We start from the raw sequence: 13,596 nt of genomic DNA on the forward strand, positions 1-13,596 counted from the left end.
TAAACAGAGTAATAAATTTGATCATATATCAACGATAATTTAAAAAATTAGAAGGAAATTTGGAATTAAATTGAACTCCAAAAATTAGAAAGAAAAAGGATTGGATATATACCCTAGAAGAATTATAAAATGGATTTGAATGAATGGATGAACCTTTGGGTTTGTTAGAAGACAAATGAAATAAATTTTGATAGAAGACGAACATATCTTTTGTTTGAGTGGTGTTTGATGAAATGAAATAGTGAGTGAGAGAGTTACTGCCTCAGGGAATGAAATGAATCTTGAGTATGTGCTTGAGATTCAATTTTGTTCTTGAGAGAAAATGGGTTTGTTCTTGATTTTTACCTAACCCTAGCCTTTTTTTTTTTTTTTGAGAAACAAGAACTTGAATATTATTAATGAAGGCCGTTAACATCAGCCTGTAGTACGTGAGAGATATCTGGTGGTACATCTTCCATCCAGACTTGGAATTGTGAATAAGAAACTGCTCATCTTGCTAACAAATGAGCTACGTTATTACATTGCCTACGGACATGTGTATACTTTATCGATGAAAAATGTGAGGCAAGGTACTGAATGTCATGTGCAATGTGACCAAAATTTGCTAAGCTGTGTGTGTTCTTTGAGTGCTGTGATAAGGATCTTTGAATCACCCTCGAGGACTACTTTCCCAACCCCGTTTCTAATGCTGGTTCAAGACCCCTACGTGCTGCCAGAGCTTCCACTTCAACAGTAGTAAATGGCAGGGGAATGTTTTGAGAAAGAGATACCATTACCTGTCCACATTCGTTCCTAATAACCACCCCTATGCCAGCACAGTTTTCTGCTTGAAACAGGGCGCCGTCGAAATTTATTTTGTATTGGAGTTTTCCTGGTGGTTGCCACTTTGGAGGAGGATGTCTCAGTGGGGTACTTGTTACCATTAGGGGTGGCAAAATAAGCCCAAACTCATTTGTCCACCCAAACCCACCTATTCTAATTAAACCCAAACTCACCCAATTATTATTTGGGTTAAATGGACATCAACCCAATCAGACCCAGTAATTATTGGGTTTTAACTCAAAACCCATTGGGGGCCATTTAACCCAAAAATAATATACTCAAATCCAACCCAACCCTCCCAAAAAAAAAAAAAAAAAACCTAGCCCTCAGACAATTTCACTAGGATTTTCAAATTTTCTTTCATTTTCTTGGCCTTCAATCATGTTTTTAAAGGAAACTGGTGCGGACACGAGGTACAAGCCCCCAATTACACGCACGTATAGGAGGAAGAGCAAAAAGAAGACGGTCCAACCTGTGGCCTTATGGATGGAGCATACTAGTTATTGGGCTTGAAATTAAGCAAGCCCGAGCATTTAATGATTAGGGTTTCTTTAGGGTTTTTTATTGTTGGCTATTTAAACACTTTTTCAAATTATTGTAAGACAGTTTTGAGAATTATAAAAAAATAAACGTGTGTTTTCTTTCACAGGTGCTGACTCCAGTTTGCTTGGTGCTGACTCCAAGCATCCCTTAGGAGCTGACTCCTAGGGTTTATCTTTCGTTCTATTGTTAGTGTGGTTGTCCTACGTCAGTTTTGGTATCAGAGAAAACTTCCGGCCCATACAACACAACTGTAGACAACCAATAGAAAGCAAAACCATCAAAAAGAGTAACCCACGCAAGACCCATCAGCCACCAGCCGCCGGAACCCACAAATCAACACTCACCGCCGCAAGACCCAGCCGCCGAAACCCATTGTCGACCCACCGCTGCTGAGATTGACGATCAATTGCCGCTGTTGAGATTGACGAGCCACTACCACTGCCGAGATCCGAGACAAGCAGCCACCCGCCGTTGTATGTGCCTCCTTCACGCTGCCACTAGCGTCAGTCCCCTACGCCGGTAGAAGACTCTCATCGCAGAGAAAATATATATAAATATATATATATATTTTTTTTTTCTTTCTCAGTTTTGAGTCCGTTGTTTGTTTCTTTAGTTTCTTTAGTTCAGTCTCAGTCTGTAACTTCTTCTAAGTTTTAAGTCCTTCGTGTACTGTATTTTACTATTTTTGCATTAAAAAAAAAAAAAAAAAAATCTGACCAAGCAGATTCCAGGCCCGTGAGAGACTAGTCCAAGCCCAAGAGCATGTCATCCAAGTGGGCTTCCTTTCCAAGTATCAGGGTCTTTCTTTGTCTCATTGGTAGTTTCAATCTGTCATTCTTAATACATCTTTAGTTTCTTAAAGTGCATACCCCACCATTAGTTTATTTAATTTACCTTGTTTTGTTAGCTAGTTGTTGTGTTGGCCATCTGTTTCTTTCAATACCCATTAAAAAAAAGAAAAAAAAAAAAAGGGCCTTTGAAATATTTGATTCTCATTATTAATTGTGGAGCTTATTGGAAATTGACTTTTATTTGGGCTATCTCTCAATATTGTGAACACTGTCACTACTTGACTGCAATTTCTTCACATGCACTCTTGCCTGACCCTAATTTTAAATTGAGAATTGGTTACTTGAACTTTTGTGAATCTCAATTGCATTCATAAATATAGTGTGTATGCATCTACGTAGTGGTCGCATCATGTCAAACTCTGAACATCAATCCACTTCTGAGTCTAGGTCCTCCTTAGAGCAAACCATAGAAGACCTATCAAAAAATGTCCGTAATTTAATGGATAGGGTTGATCAAATTGAAGCATCTCAAAGAGAGACCGTTAACCATGAAGGAGATAACCTGCTTAGGCAAAATCACCACGGTTACTTTCATAGGGTTCCAAACTTTGAACATGATCACTATAATCACAATGACCCTAGGGATTATGATGATAGAATGTTCAAGGAAAAGATAGAAGCACCCACCTTTGATGGCTGCCTAGACCCGTGGGTTTTCACTGATTGGTTACGTCAGATGGATAAATTCTTTGACTACTACCATTGGGCTGAGAATAAGAAAGTGAGGTATGCTAGGATGAAGTTAATTGGAAGAGCCAACCTTTTCTAGGAGGACCTTGAGGATAGCATTAGGCGAAGACATGAGCCCCCCATTACTGATTGGCTTGAGATGAAGGGTGCACTCTCAAGGAATTATCTTCCTTCAACTCATAGGAGCTCCCTCCTTGAGGAATGGGATCACCTAAAGCAAGGCACTGCTCCTGTGGCTGAATATATAGAAAAGTTCAAGGAGTTCAAGAGGTGAATTCAAATAGTCGAGGAAGAGGTTGTCACACTCAATAGGTTTAAGAAAAGTTTAAATGCTAACCTACTAGGCGAGATTATCACCCAAGGAGTCACTACCTTAAGAGAAGCATATGACCTCGCTAGGAATTGTGAATTAGCATCCAAATCTATCTTTTGGCAACGTTCTAAGCCCTGAAGTGTTCCCGCCAACCCTCAACCTTTTGGTAGCAAACCTAGACTTGCCTTACCCCCCAAGGTCAACCCCAATAGCACCCCAATAGAAAAAGAGGACAAGGGAAAAGGTGTGGTCAATGAGCCTTCAAGATTAGGCTCTCACCTCAAATGCTTCAAATGCAATGGGGTTGGACACATCACTGCTAGATGTCCCTCTAGGACCCTTGTCATTCAAGAGGGTGATGAAAAGGTAGAAGATGTTGAGGAGCTGGTGTATGATCCAAATGTTGAAGAAACCCAAGATGTTGAAGCAGAATGAGAAGATGATCCTAGCTATCTCGCATGCATTAGAGCCATTTCTCCCCAAGTTGATGACTCCAAGAACTTTGGTGTCCCTAGAGTGAATGTGGTAAGGTGTGCCTTGGCAGAGCAAAGAGACACTGATGATTGGCGAAGGAGTGCCATCTTTCAAACTTACACTAAGTGTGGAGACAAAACTTGCAAGGTTATCATAGATAGTGGAAGTTGCATTAATGCAGTGTCTTTTAACGTTGTTTCCCGCCTAGGCTTGAAATTGACCCCATACCCTAACCCATATAAAGTTTCTTGGGTGGATACTTCCTCCATAGCCATAAAAGAAAGATGTGTTGTCCCACTTCAATTCCTCACCTACAAGGCTGAAATATGGTGTGACGTAATTCCCATGGATGTAGGGCATATCATCTTAGGTAGACCTTGGCTGTATGATCTGGATGTCACCTTTCATGGGTGATCCAATTCTTGCTCATTTATTTTTGAAGGTAAGAAGATTGTGCTCAATCCTTTGAAACCCAAGCCAATTGACATGAGCAAGAAGACAGAAGCACCAAAGGCAAAAGGCCTGAACATCATAAGCCCAAGGGCATTTGAAAGGGTAGCAATTCAAGAGTCCATTGTGTTTGTCTTAGTTGCCAGGGAACTACGTGGAGAGACCAATAAGGAGCAACCTGAAGAAGTGAGGTTAGTGCTCCAGGAATTTAAGGATGTTTTCCCTGAGGAACTCCCCGATCATTTGCCACCCATGCGTGACATACAACACGCCATAGATTTTGTGCTCGGAGCGGCCCTACCTAACTTGCCTCATTATAGGATAAGCCCTGCAGAGCATGCCGAGTTGCAAAGGCAAGTAGAAGAACTACTTAGGAAGGGTTTTGTACGTGAAAGCATGAGTCCTTGTGCGGTCCCTGCACTCTTAACTCCAAAAAAAGATGGAACTTGGCGGATGTATGTTGATAGTCGTGCCATCAACAAGATCACAGTGAAATATCGATTTCCTATCCCCCGATTGGATGACATGTTAGATATGATGGCTGGAGCAATGATCTTCTCTAAGATAGACTTAAAAAGCGGCTATCATCAAATTAGGGTTCGTTTGGGTGATGAGTGGAAAACTGCCTTCAAGTTGAAGGATGGTTTATATGAGTGGATGGTGATGCCTTTTAGATTGTCTAATGCTCCTAGTACCTTTATGAGAGTGATGACTCAAGTGCTCAAGCCTTTTATGGGGAAATTCTTGGTTGTGTACTTTGATGACATCCTCATCTATAGTAAGTCTACGGAGCAACACTTAGACCACCTAACTCAAGTTTGTACTACCCTTAGGAAGGAGAGTTTATATGGCAAGCTCAAAAAGTGTTCTTTCTTCACTAATAGAGTCGTCTTCCTAGGTTTCATAGTGTCCTCTAAGGGAGTTTCTGCCGACCCCCAAAAGATTCAAGCGATTGTGGAGTGGCCCGAGCCCAAAAATATCCATGAAATTCGAAGCTTTCATGGGCTCACTTCCTTTTATCACCGGTTCATCAAGGGGTTTAGTACCCTTATGTCCCCCATCACTGACTGCGTGAAACAAAGGGAGTTTGTTTGGACTAAAGCTGCTGCTAAGGCTTTCAATGAGGTAAAGCAAAAGATGACTGAGGCACCTGTCATGCGTCTCCTTGATTTTACCAAGCCTATAGCGGGAGTACTTAGTCAAGAGCGTCACCTAATTGCTTATTTCAGTGAAAAGTTGAATGACGCTAAGCAAAAGTACTCCACATATGACAAAGAGTTTTATGCCATTATTCGAGCTCTTTGGCATTGGCACCATTACCTGTTGTCTCGAGAATTTGTTATCTACTCTGATCATGAAGCATTGCGCTATCTCCATTCCCAAAAGAAGCTGAATTTTAGGCACGGTAGTTGGGTTGAATTTTTGCAGCGCTACCACTTTGTAGTGAAGCATAGGGCGGGAATTGAGAATAAGGCCGCTGATGCACTAAGTCGAAGGGTGTCTTTGGTATCCATCATGAGTGTTAAGGTTACTGGGTTTGAACGACTCAAGGATGATTATAAGTCATGTCCATATTTTGGGGACCTCTACACTAGCCTAAGTAATGCCCCACGGCCAATCCTGGATGATTATACCCTTCAAGATGGTTACTTGTTCAAGGCCAACAAGTTATGTATCCCTCGGTCTTCAGTGAGAGATTTCCTAGTTTGGGAGATACGTGCGGGAGGCCTGGCAGGTCATTTTGGCCGAGACAAGACAATTGAGGAAGTGGAACGTCAATTCTATTGGCCTAGTCTTAAGAGGGGCATTGTTAAGATAGTTGGTCAGTGTCTTACATGTCAACTAGCCAAACATCGCAAGCAAAACACTGGCCTGTACACACCTCTACTTGTGCCAGATCGCCTATGGCAGGATGTGAATATGGACTTTGTGTTAGGTTTGCCCCGCACCTTTAGGAAGCATGATTCCATTTTAGTAGTTGTTGATCGCTTCTCCAAGATGGCTCATTTCCTACCATGTTCTAAGATCTCTGATGCTTCTAAGATCACAAAACTCTACTTTGATGAGATTGTTAAACTTTATGGTCTTCCCAAAACCATAGTGTCTAATAGGGATGTTCGTTTTATGAGTTATTTTTGGAAGACCTTGTGGCATTTAATGGGCACCAAATTGAAATTTTCCATGGCATTTTATCCTCAAATTGATGGTCAAACTGAGGTGGTTAATCGTAGTCTAGGCAACCTCCTTCGGTGTCTAGTGGGTGAAGCCAATCGAAATTGGGATTCTATTCTTCCAGTAGCCCAACTTGCATATAATAGCTCTGTCAATAGGTCTATAGGTGCTAGTCCTTTTGAGGTTGTGCATGGATATACACCTAAGAAGCCTTTAGATCTTTTGCCCATGTCCCCACATGTTAGGATTTCTGAGTCGGCTGAGGCATTTACACGACATATTCACGATTTGCATAATGAGATTCGCAAAAAAATTCAGGCAAGTAATTCTCAATATAAAATTCATGCTGACACTCATTGACGTCATGCAGAGTTCCAGGTAGGGTATTATGTCATGATTCAGATTCGACTTGAACGGTTTCCTTCTAGGACCGTTAAGAAATTGCAGGCTCGTAGTGTCAGACCATTTAAGGTATTGAAACGAATGGGCCCAAATGCATATGTCATTGACCTCCCTCATGATTATGATATTAGTTCCTCCTTTAATATTGAGAATCTAATTGCTTATAAAAGCCCCACAACTATTCCTGATACCCCTTTTGATGAGTCTTTTCCTGATCCTATTGATACCCCTATTCCCACTCCTTTACCCTTAAATTTGCCCTATGCACATAAAGAATCTATTGATGCTATTTTAGATGAGCAGATTGTTTCTACCAGGAATGGAGGAGTTCACCGTTTCTTAGTTCGGTGGCGAGGGCGACTAGATTCTGATTGCACATGGATTACTCGAGATGAGCTATTGTGACTGGATCCTGATTTGCTCGAGTACTATCAGAGCTCTTCAGATTTCCACTCGACGGGGTCGAGTTCTTCTCAACCGGGGGGAGTTGGTGCGGACACGAGGTACAAGCCCCCAATTACACGCACGTATAGGAGGAAGAGCAAAAAGAAGACGACCCAACTTGTGGCCTTATGGATGGAGCATACTAGTTATTGGGCTTGAAATTAAGCAATCTCGAGCATTTAATGATTAGGGTTTCTTTAGGGTTTTTTATTGTTGGCTATTTAAACACTTTTTCAGATTATTGTAAAACGGTTTTGAGAATTATAAAAAAATAAACGTGTGTTTTCTTTCACTGGTGATGACTCCAATTTGCTTGGTGCTGACTCCAAGCATCCCTTAGGTGCTGATTCCTAGGGTTTATCTTTCGTTCTATTGTTAGTGTGGTTGTCCTAAGTCAGAAACCCAGCCTCTCCAAAAAAAAAAAAAAAAGCGGAAACCCAGCAACTCAAAAGCTTCAGAGATTGCTTTAATCTAATGGAACTCATGATTAAAGCAATTAGAACCTTCAGGACTAGCTTTCACAGCTTTTCGGTGAGTGAATCTCACAGAAATCAGCGGTTTCTCATTCTCATTATTCAAAAACGAAAGCTCCATTGAATCTTTCCTCTCTACCGGCCTCGACGCCACCACCTTAGCCCTATCATCACCGCCGTCCATCACTTTCTTCTCCACCGCATCGTAACCAACACTGTATCCTAATCCTCCGCCACTCAAAACGATGCTGTTTTCGTACACGTCACTGTAATTGCTGATCCGTACATCATCGGAGACCTTCACGCGCAGCAACATTATTAACCCATGTATCAACAAGATCAAAACAACAATCAGCAAAGTCATATGTAATGCGACAAGTCTAGAGGTATGGTGCTTTGTGTAGATCAAAAAATCTGGAAAAATGATCTGCAGATTCACAGAATTTGTTGATTTCGAGTTTTGGTACCAGACTCCAAAGGAGCTTCCACCTCTTTGACAAGATGCTAGTGGCCATTGACTCTTTGGTTGGAAGGAAATATAGGATGTGAAATGAGTAGACATTCTAGTAGATTACTGATCCTATCCAACACTGCGTCATTTTCAGCAGAAAGTTTTGAGCTTGAAATGATATTTCTTTGTATTTGTTGCATTGTTTGGTTGCCAAGAAAGTGAGAGAAAATAGAAAAGAAAAGAAAATATTTTTTTATTTAGATTTTTAATATAATTGTTGATGTGGACGTGCTTATGTGGAATTTTTAAATCCCAAGAATGGAGACTAGAAAGAGTGGAAAAGAGAATCCAAAAAAGTGTTAGGGTTTTCATTTTAATGGCATTTTGGTAATTTAAATAATTGGGTAATTGGGTGAGTTGGGGTTTACCCATAATAATTGGGTTGGATTGGATTTGGGTTAGAAACAATTAGTTAAATGAGTTTTAATGGGTAAATGGGTTTTATATACCCAATCCAATTATGCCCACCCCAAACCCACCAAAACCCACCTATTTGACACCCCTAGTTACCATGTTGTGCATTTGGAACTCATGCAGCTTGTCTCGGGCTTGATTCAGGAGCTGATCCAGTGTGCCAACACTCTTTCTCAGTCTAAGGTTATTCCGCCGAGTCCACAAAGCCCAGATGACCATTGAGAACAATGCAGGTTCCCTATTTTTTGCAAAAACACACCCCAACAAGTCTATAAAGGAAGTGGACTGTCTCATGCTACTATGATTCCAGATGGGAACCTTGTGCCACAGAGCTTCCAGTTTTGGGTATTTGTATAAAGCGTGTTGCACATCCTCTCGATTGTTATGACATATATCACAACTAGCCCCATTATTTTTCTCTTGACCAAATTCTGCTCAATAGGTAAAGAATTCGTCGCTGCTCTCCAAGTTAAATTTCGAACCTTACTCGGTACTGTGAGACTCCACACTGTCTGCCACAGGGGGCTTAGCCAAGAGCCATCAAACTACCCTGGTCGTGTGTTCTGGAGTTGAGTCTGCAGAAATTTGTACCCCAACTTGACGGTATACTCTCCAATGGGATTGAAAGTCCATGTGAGTGTATCAGGTTGGTCCATATTGCAAAGGGGAATTTTTTGAACAAACTCAGCCTCAAAAGGTAGCAGTGTTGCCTTGATAACCTCCCTGTTCTAGCAGCATCTATCTTGGTCTATCAATTTGCTAACCTTTGATTTTGCTAGCATCTCAACCCGTGGAGACACAATCTTTGGTGAGTGTTTTACTAGTAGCCACTTGTCACCCCAGATTTCAGCCGTTCTTCCATCTCCAATCCTCCAAATCGCCCCTACCTATTTGATCTTTATTTATTTATGGGTTTTTTTTTTTTTTAAAACAATGAGAAGTTGAGGTGGGTTATGGAGGATACCTCAGGTGAATAAAGTGATAAAGATCAAACCACATGTAGACAGTATTAAAATAGGCCTAATGATCACATGTGAGCTTATTGTAAAATTTTCCATATATATAAATGTGGGAGGACTTTCGTCTTGGCCCCCAATCAGGTATTGTTTGCTTTGGAATGGGCAAGGATCGATCTACGTCCCACCCGCATGAATTTGCTCAATCCCACGCCTCCCACCCTTGCCTTATAAGCCTTTGACTTAAGGAAGGGTGTACCGTAGTGTGTGTGATCATACCTGATTGGGGGCCGAGACGAAAGTCCTCCCACAACAATTATTAATAAATTATTTTAAGAAAATTTTGACATCATTTTCATGAAAAATATAAAAAATTATTAAAAAAATTAAATATTATCTCTTTTCTCATAATTTTTTTATAAATATATTATAAACCAATGTTTTTAGTACACCTGTTAATAATTTCTATATTTTAAATGTATCAATCTATTCTCTAACATTTTTGTATTATGTGCAAATGGTTTCTGCATTAAATAATGAATAGTAAAATGCTAATATGAATAACAATCAAAATAAAAAATTATTATTATGTCATATAAAATGCATAAAAAATAATTCTTATGTCATATAGGATGCCCCATGGACTACCACGGTCAGATTAATTAAAAAACAAAAGCCAGTCAAAGTAAAATTAAAATTAAAAAATAAAGAAAAATTTCCATTTCCATTTTCCTTCAAATATCACGAACTCTGAGAATCTTTTGGCTAAAAATTGCAAAAAACGAAGTTTATTGTTGTTATAGGTACTATTCAAAGTTATTTGGCAAAATGAGGAGAGAGACTGAATTTATTGCAAGAAAAAGTACAATGTGTCAGGGGAGAGAGAAAATTGAATTTCGGTAATGAGATTCTTGTCCTGCACTGCCCGAAATGGAAACCAATTGTGGCAATGGCATTGCCAAAAATGGGGGGAAAAAAAAAGAATTGTGGCAACTAAGTTGCCGAAAATGGAGGGGGAAAAAAGATGCTACGTTCACAACATTTTCAGAACAAATTACAGGTGGTTAGTTGTTATTGGTTCAAATTTGAACCTAACACTAAAATTACTTTTTGCCCCAATAATAACAATCAGTAACTACCTACCACTTAGAATTTGTTATAAAAATGTTATGAAAACGTTGTGGACGTATCATTTCTAAAAAAAATTGTGGTGTCGAAAGAGAAGGAAAAAAAAAAGTGGCAAATTGTTTTGTGGCAATGGCATTACCGAAATAGAGGGAAAAAAAAACAATTTGCCACTTTTTTTTTTTTCCTTCTATTTCGGCGCCACAATTTTTTTTTAAGAAATGATACATCCACAACATTTTTACAAAAAATCATAAATGGCAAGTTGTTACTGATTATTATTGTTGGGGCAAAAAAGTAATCTTAATATTAGATTCAAATTTGAACTAATAACAACTAATCACCTGTAATTTGTTGTGAAAAATGTTGTGAACGTAGTATCTTTTTTTTTTTCCCCTTCATTTTCGGCAACTTAGTTGCCACAATTCTTTTTTTTTTTCTCCCATTTTCGGCAATGCCATTGCCACAATTGGTTTCCATTTCAGGCAATGCGGACTGGACAAGAATTTCAGTAATCTCATTACCGAAATTCAATTTTCTCTCTCCCCTGACACATTGCACTTTTTCTTGCAATTTTGGCAACATCGTTGTCGAAATTCAGTCTCTCTCCTCTTTTTGCCAAATAACTTTGAACAGTACCTATAACAACAATAAACTCCATTTTTTGCAATTTTTAGTCAAAAGACTCTGAACTCTGGTGTATTAATGGAGGCGTGGAAGCTGCCAAAAGTGATACCAACGAAAATAATAGAGGTATTAGCAAATCAAGAGATTATTTAGTAATATATGTCTATTTGGAAACAATTTACTTCTGGCAGCTTATTTTACATAATATGAGATAAAAATATAATAAATAAAAAGTTAATTTATTTATAAAAAACTAAAAATCAGATTATTTGAAATAAAACTTTGACAAAAAGCAAAAATCTATAGCCAAACTCACCCATAACTTTTCAACTACAAACACAAATGAGTTGGAACTTTCAAATTCATTAAAGGTAAGGGTGGCTCCACATTGTCATAGGACCACCCTGACTTGGAAAAAAAATGATTATTATATATAAACTTAAAATTTTTATAATTTTTTTAGGCCCAACATAATTAAAATTTGAACAAAATCATGCAACAAATTTGGTTTTAGACTAAGACTACAACTCAACTTAATTTTTTTTTTTTTTTTTATTGATTGTGAATTTTGACAAATTCACTATTGAATTACATTTTCTTCTTGAATCCTGCATACTTGCAAAATTTTAATAAAATAAAAAATCAATAGCTATATCATCAATCAAATGTTTAAATTTCTAATTTTCGTAGTCTAAAATTATACATATAGAATAAGTTTATGGATAAAATAGTAAACAACATCCGATTGGCATGAAATTTAGTTGTGTATTAAAAACATAAAGAACATGCAATGCAACGGTTAGATTTTCATAATATGTAGTCATGTTAATTTTTTTAGTGAGAGTTGTAGCCTTATGTTGCAACTAAGTTTATACCAAACTTTGTCATTAAACTCTAATTTCCTTAATAATATATTAAACCCTTACAAACAAATAGGTAAAGTCCAAGAAAAATTTTATTGAACTAAAATTTTGAAAAAAATGTAACTTGCAACATTGATAATGTGAAACTATTATGCAATAGTTTCAAAAAAAAACAAAAATAGTAGAAGGAAATTATAAGATTTTATGTGGAAAAAATTTCTAAACCTGCCATTGATCAGAGGTAAAAACCAAGAACTTTTCTATCCAAGTGACATAATCTCAAAAATTTTGACCGCAAAGAGAGAGAAACATGCTTTCAGCTCAAGCATTGTAGTTGGTGACATCTATAACAATTTGGATGGGCTAGATAACGTCCTTGGAGCTGCTTTTAAGAGGATTTATCAGTTTTAGTGTTGTAGATGTCTCAAATAGACAAATAGACACCACTGTATATCCTTGGTGCGATAGTCACTCCACAAGTATAAGTACTTATGGGGTGTGGGGGGTAAAGGCCGGAGTTCAAATCTCCAAGAGAGAGTTTTTCGAAAGTCCACCCACAAAAAGGTGCATTTTGGGGTTTATGGGGAAACCCCTACCTTCCCCCTTCGTAGGTTTATGTGTGACCCGAAGGAGTGCACTACCACAGCATGAGCTAACAATTTTTGAGACTTGCTCTACTTCGCATGTGTAGTAGTGGTACCCTTATCCTTAGGTCAAAGGCTTATAACGCGTTAGTGGGAGGCGTTTCTCCCCGATGTGGGATTGAGCAAATCCTTGAGGATTAAGGCTCAACGCCATTTCTAAAGAGGACAATACCTGATTAGGGGTCGAGATGAAAGTCTTCCTACAATTGTCCTAAGAACACTGTTAACATGGCCCTTATAACATTAGAAACTAAATTAATACATGACCAAAATGATAATTTATCCATGATTTTTTTTCTTAGAAGGGTAATTTACCCTTTAAATAAAAACTATAATATATATATATATATATATATATATATTTTTAACATGGATGTCCAAAACTAAAAACTAAAATAATTTCCCATCCCGAAACCAAAATCCTGTTTAGATGATTCTCTAAAGATTTCAATAATTTCGCCTCCCTTTGAAAACCTCTTAAAAATGAAAACTATTTTACTTTTTAGTTTATTTTTGTTATTATTTATGGGTTTTATTACATTTTTTTGATATTATTCATAACCTTATTGTATAATTTTAATTTACTTTTATCTTTATCTATAGTACTTTAAATAATAAATTTTCAGTTTTAACAAAATAAACAGTATCTAAAAAGACTCTTCAAATATATATATATATATATATATATATATTATTTTGACAATCACCATCATTTTGTTAGTGACAAAATCTGTACTTTAGATTTGGTGGTAATGATAGTTGTAACAAAAAAAAAAAAAAAAAACTACCTGCTTGCTTTTGAGCCTAAAGTCAAATAACGTT

Source organism: Quercus robur, chromosome 6, assembly GCF_932294415.1.
Source record: "Quercus robur chromosome 6, dhQueRobu3.1, whole genome shotgun sequence".
Lineage (NCBI taxonomy): Eukaryota > Viridiplantae > Streptophyta > Magnoliopsida > Fagales > Fagaceae > Quercus > Quercus robur.